Source organism: Cynocephalus volans, chromosome 15, assembly GCF_027409185.1.
Source record: "Cynocephalus volans isolate mCynVol1 chromosome 15, mCynVol1.pri, whole genome shotgun sequence".
Classification (NCBI taxonomy): Eukaryota; Metazoa; Chordata; class Mammalia; order Dermoptera; family Cynocephalidae; genus Cynocephalus; species Cynocephalus volans.
Window position 1 is genome coordinate 15,184,641 of NC_084474.1, and position 15,561 is coordinate 15,200,201.

Sequence of the window (15,561 nt, forward strand, 5' to 3'; positions counted from 1 at the left end):
GGCTATTGGGGGTCTTTTGTTGTTCCATATGACTGTTAGGATTGTTTTTTCTATTTCTTGGAAGAATGTCATTGGTATTTTAATGGGGATTGCATTGAACCTAGTAGATCACTTTGGGTAGTATGGACTTTTCACAATGTTAATTCTTCCTATCCAAGAGCATGAAATGTCTTTCCATCTTTTTGTGTCCTCTTTAGTTTCTTTCAACAGTGATTTGTAGTTCTCATTATAGAGATCTTTCATCTGCTTGGTTAAATTGATTCCTTTTTCATTTTTTTGGTGACTATTTTAAATGGGCTTGTTTTCTTGATATCTTTTTCTGCTACTTTGTTATTGGTATTTAAAAACACTAATAATTTTTGTGTGTTGATTTTATATCCTGCAAATTTGAACAGCAGCCACACTGCACATGACTATGGCTGGCGGGGTGGGGGGGCCGTGCATAGCAGGACGAGCTGGTGAGGTGGCTTGAGCAGGGGTCCTGTACACAGCTGGTCTCTCTGGTGAGGCTGTGTGGATGGCCCCTGGTAATGGCTGCTGTACTGTAGGCAGGTGGGACAGGGGTCCCATGCATAGCCGGGCTGGCTAGTGAGGCAGCTTGGATAGGGGTCCTGGGCACAGCTGGTCTGGCTGGTGTGGCAGTGTGGAAGGTCTCTAGTGATGGCTGCTGCCCTACAGGTGGCAGCAGCAGGGGGTCCCACCCCCAGATGGGTTGTTTACTGCTTCAGCATTAGCAGGGGGTCCCACAACCAGCTGGTCCTGCTGGTGTGATGGCTATAGCAGCAGCAGCTGCACTGTATGCAACCACAGCAGGGGACCCACAAGTAGCTGAACTGGCTGTTGAGGTTGCTTGGGCGGGGTCCCATGTACAGCTGGGCTGACTGGTGCAATTTTTAAATTAATTTTAAAGAATTAATTTCTAATTTTTTAATTTAATTAATTTTTATTTTTAATTGACAAATAATAATTGCATATTTTTATGGAATGCAATGTGAGATATATATATGTATATACTGAGCAATTATTATATTAACATATTCATCACCTCATGATGTGGATAGTGTCCCCCAAGTTTTATGTATTAGCAGCTTAATCCCCACTGTGATTGTTAAGAGGGTGGGAAATCCCATTGTGGTAATTGAAAGGTGGAGCCTTGAAGAGGTGATTAGATTGTAGGACTGTGCTGTAGTGAATGTACTAATAATAGTAGCCAGGGGCGTGGTTCTGAGGGCTTTAAAAGAAGAACACATGAGAAGTTAGTCTCTCTCTGCTCTGCTGTTTTGCAATCCTGCTGTCACTAAAGCCACCACCAAAGAAAACTCTCACTAGATGTGTTCCCCGGACTTTGGTCTTCCCAGCCTCTCAAACTATCAGCAATCAACTTTGTTTTTTCATCAATCACCCAGTTCCAGATATTTTTGTTATAAGCAACAGAAACGGACTAATACACCTCACATACTTATTTTTTTTGTGGTGAGAACACTTACAATGTACTCTTAGCAACTTTGAAATTACAATGCATTACTCAAATAATAATGTTTTTATAGCCATATGTATACTGTATCGTATTTTGTAGTGTGTTCTGTTAATTAAACGTATTCTCCATGTTCCAGGTTAAGAGCAGGTAATATCTGTTTTTAACGTGGGGATGGCAGTAGCTGCACTGAAAGCCTGCTTTTGGAGGAGTGTATCTTGAAAGTAACTTTTTGACAAGAATTACATCAAATTAATTATAACCAACAAAAAACAGCCTGTAGCAGGTGCTCCATGGAGGGTAAATGAAATCTATTGAGAAAATTGCAGAATCACCTCTAGTCCACTCCCAGAGGAAAAAATTGTTGACATTTTGGTATGCATGTCCTTCTGGTTTTATTTCCTGTGCATGCTTTGCACATGCCCATATTGCTCTTTCCACAAAAATAATATTAAACTTTCATTAGAAGTATATTGTTAACATTTTCTCATGTGTATTAGTTTCCTAGTGCTGCCATAATAGATTACCACAAATTTAGAAGCTTAAAACACAGAAATGTATTCTCTCTCGAGTCTGGAGACCAGAAGTCTGAAATCAGGGTGTCAGCCAAGCCACGCTTTCTCTGAAGTCTCCAGGGGAGGGTCTGTCCTTGTGTCTTCCAGCTTCTGGTGGCTGCATTGCTGCAGTCTATGCCTCCATCTTCATGTGGTCTTCTCCTCTGTGTCTCATTCTCTCAAACCTCCCTCTGCATTTCTCTCATAAGGACACCTGTCATTGGGTTCAGGGCCCATCGTAAATTCAGTATAATCTTATCTCAAGATCCTTAACTTAATTATGTCTTCAAAGACCTTTTGTATAAGTGAGAGTCCATTCACAGGTTCTGGGTGGACATACCTTTTAGAGGACCCACATTCAAATCACTACACCATATTAATAAGTATTCTGTGATATTAAGAAAAAGCATATAAGGCACATTGTGGGGGCACTGCAGAAGGGAGAGCTACCTTATCATTTTGAGCATTTTTGACACTCTGAAAACTAAGGAATCCCAGGTTTTATTACGCCCTTTTATAAGAGGGATTTTAAAGCAGAGAACCCAAGCTACTCTGAGCCAGGGCCAATCTGTTTTGCATACTAGTGGCCAGTGCAGTCTGGCTCATTGCTGAGTGTCCAACAAATGCCTGCTGTTGAGGCGGGGGATTCCACTAGCACACGTGAGGCATCCCATGCGATCTGAGAGCTGAGGAGATAAAACCGTGAGGGTGGGGTTGTTCAGGACTGAAACAAGCCCAAAGAGGGTAACGTAGCTGTTTTCTGACCAGAGGAATTTGTGTTCTGAGAAGGCAGAACTTGAAATGGGATTCAGTTGTCTCTGAAGAAACATTCAGACCCTAAAGAAACATTATGAACATCATTTAAAATGGGAAAATAATACTAAAAGATCACTGACAATCCCTTTGCAATGGGACAGACATTGATTGGTGTGCCCATATGAGGGCTCAGGAAGAGCCAAATCCTTGGGCCCCTTTTTTAGTTATGATTACAAACAAACGGGTTCTTTTACTAATATTTAAGACAAATGTAATATCCAGATAAATTTCCATTATATTTTAATTCTTATGACTGATTTCCACAATACCTCTGGAAAATACAGTAAAAGTTATTATAAAAGGAGGAGATTGTCTTATTTATTTAGCATAATGCTGCATATACTTAGCATACTTTCTCTCATACACAAACGGAGGCCGGCAGCTGTCATACTACTTGTGCAGAACCCGATGTCAGACTCCCCACTGCAGTGTTTTACTTTGATGGACAGAGGTAGAAAGGACTAGGAAATGTATCCTCATCTGACACAGTAACACAACCCATAGACTGATGACAGTTTTTGTAGTCATTCCCTGATGGAGTCTGAGCCCATGGCAATCAGCAACTGATTCATTTTTTATCTCATATTCTGGTTTGTAGCAGAGTGTTCATCCTGTAGTAAGTGCTTGCTAATGAATGAATAAGGAAATAAATGTTATGATCATGCATACATACATTTACCAAGAAATTCTAGTCCTTTTTTTGCACTGTGCTAAGACGAATGCTCCAAAACCCATTAAACATATACAAGTAGAGAGAACTGCTTCAAATACACAATGACCTGTGCGTGTCTACCATAAGCTGAGCCATGTGGCCATGGACAAGTCATTTTACCTACTAAATCTTTGGTTTTCTCAACTGATGGAAGAATTGGACAAAAGGAGCGTCAAAAGAGTCTTTACATTTGAAGGGATTTTACAGTTTACATTTGAAGGGATTTTAATCCCTGGCCCCTGAGGCCCCAGCCCCTATTTTTCAAGTGTCTCCGAGAGCACTGGTTTAAAGGATGCAATTTTTCTTCTTGAGACATTTAGTAAAAAACAATGTGTTCTGTTTTGATTTATAAGAAAACACTTGCGGAGGGAGTCTTGCCTTACAGTTCATGAGTTATGAGGATAACATTCAGCCTGCTTTTTTCTCCTTAGCTAAAATGAATTCCATTTTCTCCTTTTCGAGCTGTAGTATATCTTCTTTCTTGTAAGTCAAATTAATCTTTGTCCTTAAAATGATGACCACCAAGAGGAAGCATAACTTGTTTTTGGAAAGAATTTGCTGGACTAAACAAAGCATATGTTTTCTTTGACAGCTTGCTTTGCTGTGGGCTTGAGAATGCTGATGACTTAGAATGAATAAAACAAATTGTCACCCCCGTTTTAGCGACCTGTCATGGAGAGTGACAGTTCTAATTCTCATTTCACAAAGAGTGGTTTCAGTTCACTGCATGGTCTTCCTTGCGGAGCATTTGCCATATACACCAAATGTGGCTTAATATGTTATTGGTTTAAGCTATAACATGTGCATTCTGAATTTAAAAACCAGCTTGTGGAGCACAATGAAAATAAGCTAGTGGTTTGGCTTTTGCTAACCCTTATTTAATATATTCCTATTTGAAAGCTTTGCCACGACCTACCTCTTTCTTGTTGATCAGCACTTTAAAACTCTGCCTTAGCCGTTTTCCCCTAGAAGCTTCAAAAAATTTTGAGTATGTCTTATCTGGGGAAGAGTCTGGTTGTTTTCCTATTTTTATTTTTATTTTTCAGTCCTATGAATGAACACATCTCATTGTAAAGATGTAAATGACAGAGATATATGAGTATAAAAAAGAAAAAAGGCAAGTTGCCCTTTGGTGTTCCTCTCCGTCCGCAACCTCTCACGTAGTCAACACTTTGATGTGCGAACTTTATACATTCTTTAATTTACATTAAGTACATGTACACCCCAGCTTTGTTTTTGTGTTTTCTTCTGTATGGTTCCCCCTACACCTACTTTCTGCAACTTATGCTTCTCACTTCAATATTTATACTCAGGAAATGAGTCCACGTCGGAAATGCAGATCTATCTCATTCTCTAACTATTCACCAGTATTCTCTGGTATGAATAGATAGATGTATCTTAAGAAATACATTCATTTTCTTATTAATATATATCTCCCCATATTTTGCTGTTAAAACATGCACCCACCTTTGCACATTTATCTTTACGCATATACACATGTATTTCTTTTTTGAATTTTATTTTCAATTGAAAACAATAATAGTATATATTCATGAAATAAAATGTGATGTTTTGATATACACGTTTTTGATCGACACAACCAAACTGCATTCCAAAACGCCTGACTAATTTATACTCTTATCAGTAGTATATTAGAGTGTTTCCCATTTCCTTGCCAACACCAAATATTATTATTTTTTAAAAATTTTATCAGTCTAGTGGGGAAAATGTATCTTGTTTTGTTTTAAGTTGCATTTGAGATTATAGTGACGTTGGTGATATGTCATGTTTATAGGACATTTGATTTCTTTGTTTGTAAATTACCTATTTATAACTTTTATCTACTTCTCTATTGGGTTGTTTCTTTCTCATATATATATACACACATATATACACACACATATATATACATTCTATATATATATATCATGTTCTTTCAGTTCATCGGCTTTTAATTTTGCTTATGGTATCTTTTGAGATACATTCAAAACTGCCAGTCATTTCCCAACTGGGAAATATTTTTTGTCTTACTTAGGAAATTTTTCCTACTCATAAGTTATTTTTTAAAATTCTCTCATATTTTACACTTACTCATTAATTTATATGAGCTTTATTTTTGTGTGCAGTCGGGAAAAGATATTTAAATTTATTTCCCCCAAAGCATAGTGAGCTGTTAGCCATTTTTTTGAATATTTGATCTTTTCTTCACTGATTTAAAATGGCAAATTTCTTAAATACTCACACTACATAATTACATGAACCAGTTTATTCACTTTCTCATCAATTTGTGATCTATAAAATAATACATACACTTTTAATTAACATAATTTTATGTATGTTCTTATTTTTTCAAAATATTCTTTGCAATATTTATAGATTTTCTTTTCAAAGCATTCTAAACTAAGCATATCAAATCCCATTAAGGAAATCCTTTGGAGGTATTTGACTGTAATTAAATAAATAAGATTAGTTTGAAAAGTTTTGTTGTTCTTAAAAGATCAAATAAATGTCTATTAGTCTGTTTCTGTTGCTTATAACAAAATACCTGGAACTGGGTGATTTATAAAGAAAAAGAAATTTACTGCTTACAGTTTCTGAGGCTGGAAAGTCCAAAGTCCAGGGAACACAGCCGGTGAAGGCCTTGGTGGTGGTGACAGTGACCCAGGGGTCTCACATTACAAGATGGTGGAAGCAGAGAGAGTAGATAGAGAGAAAGAAAGACAGACTCTCCTCTTCTTTTAAAGCCCTCAGAACCATGCCCCTGACCACCATTTTTAATCCACTTGCTATGGCAGGGCCCTACAATCTAATCACCTCTTTAAGGCTCCTCCTTTCAATTACCATAATAGGATTTCCCACCCTCTTAACAGTCACAGTGGGGGCTAAGTTTTTAATACATAAAACTTGGGGGATACAACTCAAGCTTCAGTGAGTTTTAGGGAAACATGATTCAATCCACTACAAAATGATATATAGTTGTGCTTACAAACTACTTTTTAAAATAAAGCTTTATACTGTTTTTCAAAAAGATCTCATGTATTTCTTAAGTTTTGTCCTTGGCATTTTATACTTCTTTGTTTTTACTATTACAATTTAATTTTATTAGGTTTTTATATTGGCAATGCTGATGTATGGAAAACTATGGATTTTTATTGATTAATCTTAAATACAACAAATTTACAAAATTCCAGTATTGGTTTTAGTAGGTCTTTAGATAGAATCTTACCAATTTTTTCCAACATGTGTACTTTTATCTTTTAAGCCTTAGGCTAACACCTAAGAACCAGGTTAAGAACTAGGTATGCAAGTAGGCTGTCTTGTTTGTCTTTAAACATAGCGGTAATGCTTTTGATATTATCTTTTATATGTTTTACATAAGTTTACTTTGCCAATTTATAAAAAGTTTTTTTCTATTTCCTAGCTAAGAGGTTTTGATTTTTCCATCAGAAAGTGATGATTAATTTAACCAAATGATTTCTTTTATATTTACCAAGATCATCATTCTTTTTTTTCCACTTAATCTCATCATTTAGTAAATGGCATTAATGGATTCCACATGGTTGAGCCATCCTTGCATTCTTCAGTTAAACTCTGGTTTGACAAGATGTATCATTTTTTTTTAAAATATAGCTGTGCTTAATAGTTTAACACTAGTTTTTACATCTGCATTCAAAAGCAAAACTGACATTTTTATTTTTATGCTATTATTGTTTGGTTTTAGCATCAGGATTACTCTGGTCTCATGGAATGAGTTAGAAACCTCTGTATTCTTCTCTTCCTCTGGAATAAATGTAAATTACCTGAAATTATTCATTTCTCTCTAAACTAGATAGCCTATTTTAGTTAGAATTTTTTTACTTATTTTTAATTCTTCCCTAATTTTTATTCCATTTCTACTTTCTATCTTTTCTTGAGTAATTTTTGTCTGGTAATGGTAATAAGTATTTTCCTAGGTAGCAGTCTATTTGTTTTGTAGCAAGCACCTAACTTTATTAAGGCTGTAATGGGGGATTTAATAAGTAGATACATTTACACTTAATGTTTCTTTAAACTTTATTATTATTTATTTATGATTTTATAATGCTGAGCATGTGTCAAAATACTAATATATTTTCTACCTATAATAGCAGTAATGATTCAGATTGTTTTTATATTGAATAAGTTAAATGTCATCTTGTCTCACTGCTATGTAAAAGTAAAAATTCTTTATCTTTTCACATAAAAATTAAACAACACTTGTTTGTACCTAAAACCCTATTATCTAAAACAAAAACCTTCAATGCCACATCTACAAGCGAGACAGACATACATATGAAGTTTGAATAGAATGAATTTAGACTACAGCCCAACAAATTTTGGAAATTAAAAAAAAAATCTATACTTAGGATAATTAAAACCAAAACTGTAATATTCAAGAAAAAACTCACTCCCATAATTCTTGAACAAAAAGTGATTAAAATAAAATCTCAATGAGTAGGCATTATTTTTTCTAGAGTGAGGAATATTTTTTCAAACTTTTGCTTTAACAGCCTGGTTTCATACTACTGATCATGCTTAGTTTTCAGGTTTTCAGTATATATATATTTTAAACTAATGCAAAACTACCAATGAAACACAACTCTCAAGAAATACCCATCTTTTCCAGGATTTCGTCATTCTCCTGAGCTCCACGTACATCACGACAATTCATGAATTATTTAAAATCCTGAACCAAAGCATCAGCTGATTTATAGGAACTGTTTATTGTAGCTATTATCTCAAAAGAAAAGACCATTTTGTATCCAGGATATGACTAATTTATAAGACTATAGGGAGGAGCAAATCAATCAGCCATAGGGTGGCAAAGTACGTGGTCAGAAAGAGAGCAGAAAACGTGGGAAGGCTAAGATTCAATTAAGTGGGAATGAATAATTTGCTATAAAAACTTGATAGCTTTTTCCAAATGTAATACGTTCAATTATTTCCTTCCAGGTATGACTAAGCATCTGGCTATGCTGTGTGTTAATAGGGCACTAACTGGCTGCATGTTCCTACCCACAGCCATGTTGAAGGGAAAGGAAGGTGGAGCCAGAGAATCCCCACTTAAGAAATAGTTTTTGGACATCTTATTAGGATTTGAAAAATCCTCACACTAATGACCTCTATGAGTTAAGACATTAAATTTTTCTCTAAAGTAAATAAATGCCACTCACAAGGAAATGCTGTCCACACAGTAATCTAATTGAATGGTTCATGGGCATCAATACTACAATTATGAGAATAACAGAGAGCGGGATGCTGAGAGCATAGACGTCGGATGAGAAAGTTGTGATGTAGTTTTCTGGTTGGAGCGAGGGAACCAAAATCAAGAAGGTGTTTAAGAAGGTGGAGGTGACCCAGGAGAGCTTTTTCTTTTTTTCTTCTGTCCTTCTTTCCTTCTTATTTTTCATCTTATATTCATTAAGCATATATGTAACAGGCAGCCCCGCTAGGTAACAGAGATACAAATATGAAAAAAATACAAGCCATACCTAGAGGAGCTCACAATCTGGAGGAGAATTATGGACGTAATTACCCATTTTAAGCACCTACTCTATTCCATGTGCTTTTTAGTTTTCTAGGGAGAGCAAAAGCTCTGACCACCTTATCATAGCATAATTTCCATAAGCACCTGATACCAGATTTAATAATCATCACAAAGCACTTCTTAAAGCTAGAATATATACATATAAGTTTATAAATAGAGCTGAAATAATAGAACGTGTTGTGTAAAATCATTATTTTGAGTGTATAATTTATATCCCCAAAGTAGTCTGAAATAAATACTATAGTTTATTGGGAGTAAGTAACCATTGTAACAGAGATCAAGCCTGAGTTTTTGTGGTTTTACCTCATAAATATAAATTTATATAATTCTAGAAGCTATATTAATCATTTTCAAAAATACAGCTTTGTGTATGTGCCAACAGTTTGCAATTGTTGTATTGGCAGGACTTATTCAGTACTTGCAACCATCCCATGAAATAGGTATCCTTATTTTTAGACAATGAAACTGGAATTTAACAGGACACAGATCTTTCCTAGGATCTCATAGCCAGTATCTGGTGGAAATGGGATTTTAACCCAAGTCTGACAACTAAGACTTTTCACTTAGCCATTTTCCCCCAACTAGAAGTTGCTAAAGATAATCAGAACAGAGGACAATGTGAGTTGACTGGGGGAGTAAGAAGAGTGCTGTGGGAGTCTGATCTAGTGGGAACAGATGGTCAGACCTTAGGCTACATCACCCAGAACCCATCTCCCTTTTTGGGGGCCCATTCTGTTAGGTTCCAGATGCTAGTGAGCAATAACTTACCCGTAGTTAACAGTACAGTATTGGGCACTTCAGAGATTGTTGAGGGTAGATCTTATACTAGGAGATCTTACCACAAACAAACAAGCAAACAAACAAAAAAACAAAGGCACACAAGGAAATAGGACGATGGATGTGCCCTTCATCTTGATTGCAACGATGGTGTCACGGGTGACTGCATGTGTTCAAATTCATCAGATTGTAAATGTTAAATGTGTGCACTTCTTTGTGGGAGTTAAACAATATAACAAATACTTTAAAATGTGGAAGCAGCTTTGGAATTTGGTGTTGAGGAGAGGCTTGGAAGTATTTGGAGGAAAAAGATAGGAAAAGCCTAGATGCTGGTGAGGAAAGTTTGGAAGGTCTTAGAAACCGGTCAAATGGTGTCAACCAGAATGCTTATAAAAATATGGATTATAAAGACCATCCTAAGGAGGCCTCAGATAGAAATGAGAAGGAGCTTATTGGGAACTGGGGCAAAGACCACATTTGCTATGATCTTGCAAGGAGCTTGGCTGCCCAAAAGTTTTATGGAATGTGAAACACCAAGGTGCTGGACTCAGGGTATTTGGCAAAAGAAATTTCTAAGCAGCAAAGCATTCAGGAAGCTGCATGGCTACTTGCAACAGCACATGCTGAATTATGGTAGAAAAGGCATGACATAAAGCCAGAATTAATAATTCAAAAGGATCAGAGGGCAAAAAAGTAGAAAACTTTCAGCCTGTCTGTGAAAGAAAGGGTGTAGCCCAGCAACCATTTGCTAAGGAGATTAGTTCAAAAGAAAGAGATTATCAAGAGAAGGGGAAAAAAGACCTTGAAGGCATTTCAGAGGTCTTTGAGGCTGCTCCTCCCATTACAAGCCCAGAGACCTAGGGAGACAGAATGGTCTTGGGGAAGATGCAAGAGGTGCCCTCCAAGGGCTTGCTTCCCAGGGCCCCCTCAGGAAACTGATCCCCACACCAGCACCCAGACTGCTTTGGCTGCTCTAGCAGTGGCTAAATTGGCCCCAGGTGTGGCTGGACCCATCACTTTGAAAGATACAAGCCAGAATCCTTGCAAGCCTTGTGGAGTCCAAGTAGTATAAAGTCTAGAGGCTCACAGAATGCTAAAGCTGTGCAGTCCTGGGAGCCTCCATTCTGATTTCAAAGCATGTATGGAAAATCCTGGGGGCCCAGGAAGAGAGCTGTCACAAGGGTGGACTCACTGAATAGAATCTTCACTAGAGTGATGCTGAGAGGAAATGTGGGGTTGGAGATGCACCAGAGAAACCCCCCCAAGATCATGTTTAGTGGAGCCGTGAGAGCAGGACCTCCCTGGAGACTCCAGAATTGTGGAGCTACCAGCTTGCAATGCCAGCCTAGGAGAGCTAAACCATGACCTGAGATGTAGGAGCAGAGCTGCCAAAAGACGTGGGGACCCAACTCCCACACCAGTGTGCAGAGGATGTCAAACATGGTGTCAAGAGATTTGATGCCTGCCCTGCTGGATTTCGGACTTGTTTGGGACGTGGTATCCCTTTCTTTTGGCCTGTCACCACCACCAAGGCCCTCACAAGATGCGTCCCTGGACTTTGGACTTCCCAGCCTCTGAAACTGTTAGCAATAAATATTGTTTCTTTACAAATTACCCCGTTTCAGGTATTTCTGTTATAAGTAACAGAAACAGACTAATACAGATGTTATTCCCATCTCTCTAATTTTTCCATATTGACAGACAGTCTTATAGTCACTTGGACAGTGCAAATTTATTTGGAGACTTTGACATCTGAGCCACATAACCCACTAAGTAGGCTAAGCAGGACTTTCAAACTGAACTAATATTCACCATCACATTTCAGGAAACTAAAAAGATTTCCCTTCTCTCATTCAAGGGAAAATCTCCCCCAAAGCACTACCGTGCCTTTGAGATGCTCCAGAGATACGCATACTTGGATTCATTCAGCATACATTTATTCAGCATCTATGCTGCACCTGGCATTGGGCATTCTCCCCAGTAAAACAACAGTAACAGGATACAATTATAGAACAAGCATTTAAATGGTTCTGAAGGTATACAACCAATAGAGGGAGAAACATTTATTCAAGAAAATTTATGAAAATGCAGTAAGAACAGAGGAGTCTGTAGCATGGAAGCCATAAATTGTTCCCCCCTTTCCCATGCCAGCTCAGTATGACGGAAGCTCTACTATAGGCAGGTATGGCCAAAAGACAGTGCTCCTCCCTGCCCCCAGTTTGTACTCTGCAACTACACTATTTCCCTGGGAGGAAGAGGCCAGCAACATTCCTGATCCCTTTCCCCAGCTACATGACACAGAAACTCTATTCCAAGCAATCACAGCCTAGAGGTCTAATTCCACCTTCTACCCTGTTCCAGCTCATAGCATGGAAACTCCCCTCCAAGTGTAGAAAGCTGAGAATACTAGACCCTGATCACCCTGTCCCCAGCTTGCTGATAGGGCAGAGACTTCATGTTGGGAGATGTAAGCCAGTAAGACCAAGGGCTAAGTCCCCACCTAGCATACCACTCCTAGATCAGGGGGGTCCCTCTGGGAGCAGGGGGTCTCCGTCCCCACCCTCTGCTTAAGAGCAGAGGTGCAGAGATTAGAATTACGATAAAAATTAGAAGTGAATAACAAAAGGAAATTTGGTAAATTCACAAATATGTGGAGACTAAACAACACACCCATAAATAACCAATGACTCAAAGAAAAACACAAAGAAAATTAGAAAATATTTTGAGATCATCAGAAGTGTAAATACAACATAACAGAAATGCTAAAGCATTTCTTAGAGGGGAATTTGGAGCTATAAATACCTATATTCAAAGAAAAACAAAGATCATACATCAATAATCTTATAGCCACCTTAAGAAACAGGAAAACAAAACAAGGCAAATAGTAGGAAGGAAATAAGATTAGAGTTGAAATAAATAAAGAATAGAAAAATAATAAAATGAAGTGAATAATAATACGTTGTTTCTTTGAAAAGATCAACAAAATTGGGACCTGACCCTTCCCCCCAAACAGAATAGTCACATTACTACACTGAGGAATGGAAAAGGCAACGTTACCACACATTTACAGAAATAAAAAGGATTATGAGACTATACTATGAACTCTGTGCCAAAAATTTGGTAACTTAGATGACATCAACCAATTCCTTGACAGATAAGATCAAAAATGGCTCAGGAAAAAATAGAAAATCTAAATAAACCTGTAACAAGTAAAAACATTGAATTAGTGATTAAATATCTCTCACAAAGGAAAGGCAAGGCCCAGATTGTTTCACTAGTGAACTACACCAAACCTTTAAAGAATAATGAGTTCTTCACAAATTCTACAAAAAACTCATTCTTTAAGGCCGGTAGTGCTCTGATACCAAAATCAGTCAAAAACATCAAAATGGAAGTAAACTACAGCCCCAAATTTCTAATGCATATAAATGAAAAAATCTTGAACAAAATACTAGCAAACTGAATAAAGCAACATAATAAAAGGATTACACACTATGAGCAAGTGATATTTCTCTCAGAAATGCAAGATTAATTTAACACAAAAAAATAAATTAATATGATACACCATATTGACAGTATAAAGAACAAAACACATATAATCATATTATTAAGTGCAGAAAGTGTTCGGTACAATCTGACACCTCATCATGATAAAAACACTCAAGAAAATAAGACCAGATGGGAATTTCTTCCACCTTAAAAAGCACATCTACAAAAACTTCACAACAAACATCATGCATACTGGTGAGTATTGAAAACACAATTGTATTTCTGTGCCCCAGCAATAGGCAATTTGAAAATAAAATTAAGAAGAAAATTTCATTTACAATAGCATCAAACATAATAAAATTCTTAGGAATGAATTTAACGAAAGTGTCAAACTCATACCTGAAAACTAGAAAACATTGTTGAAAGAAATGAAAGAACACCTGGATAGCTGGAAAGACATTTCACGTTTGTGATCAGAAGAGTGAGTTAATATTGATCTACACGTTCACCATAACCTCTACCAAAATTCCAGCTGGTATTATGGAAATGCAAAGATCCAAGAATAATAAAAACAATTTTGAAAAAGAACGAAATTGAAAGACTCATACTTTGTGAAATCAAAACTTACTGTAAACTTGCACTAATTAATAGTGAGATACTGGTATAAGTATAAATATGAAGATCACTGGAATGGAATTGAGAGTCCTTAAATAATGCCTTGCATTTGTAGTGCATTGAGTTTTGAGAATGTGCCAGGGCAATTCAAAGGGAAGAAGAATAGTCTTTCAACAAATGGCATTGGCAAAACTGAATATCCACATGGGGAAAAAAAAAAGTTGGACCTCTTTCTTACACCACACATAAATATTAACTCAAAATGGATCAAGGACCTAAATGTAAGAGCTGCAACTATAAAACTCTTAGAGAAACAGTAGAAGTAAATCTTCATATGGCACCAAATCTTAGATATGGCACCAAAAGTATGAACAACTAATGAAAAAATAGATAAAATGGTTTCAACAAAATTAGAAATTTTTGTTCTGCAAACAATACTATCAAGAAGGTGAAAATACTATACACTGATAAAGCCAATTTGTCCAGAATATATAATAAACATCTATGACTCAGTAAGTAAAAAGTCAAATAATTGAATTAAAAAATCGGAAAAGGACCGGAACTGATATTTTTCCAAAGAATATATACAAATGGCCAATAAGCGTATGAAAAGAGCTCAATATCATTAGTTATTAGGGAAATGCAATTAAAACCACAGTGAGCTAGCACTTCACACCCAATATGAAGGTATATAAACATTTTTTTAAAACACAGAAAATAACAAGTGTTGAGGATGTGGGAAAATTTGGAACCTTTGTACATTGCTTGTGGGAATGTAAAATTGTCCAGCCACTGTGGGAAAAAGTTTGGCTGTTCCTCGAAATATTAAATATAAAGTTTCCATATGTCTCAGCAGTTTCACACTCAAGAGAAATGAAAACAGAGGTCCTCAAAAAAAGTTGTACATGAATGTTCATAACAGCATTATCCGTAAGAGCTAAAAAAGTGGAAACAACTCAAATTTCTATCAACTGATGAAGAAATAAGCAAAATGTGGCATATCTGTACAATGAAATATTATTTGTCCATAAAAAGGAATGAAGTAATGATATATACTACAGTATGGATGAGCCTTGAAAACATGATGCTAAGTGAATGAAGCCAGTCACATCTATACAAAATGTTTAGAATAGGCAAATAAATAGAGACGGAAAGTACCTTGTGTCTGTTTGGGGCTGGGAGAGGTTGAGAAAAGAAGAGTAACTGCTAGTGGGTACAGGGTTTTCTTTTGGGCTGACAAAAAGGTTCTGAAATTAGATTGTGGTGATGATTGCTCAACTCTGTAAATATGGTAGAATCCATTGAATTTTAGATTTAAGTGGTGAGTGTTTTGGGTATGTAAATTTCATCTCAAAAAATCTACTTAAAAAAAATAAGAAAGTTAAGGTGTACAGACACACAGTAAGGCACCTAGCCAAGACTGGGCAAAGGAGTCAATACAAAGAAGGCATCTTCTAGGAGGGGCTAGCAGAGCCACATCCTCGACAGTGATTAGGAGTTAGCCTGGGGGAGGTGGAGGAGTGGTGGAGATAGAGCCGCAGGCAGAGGGGACGGCAGG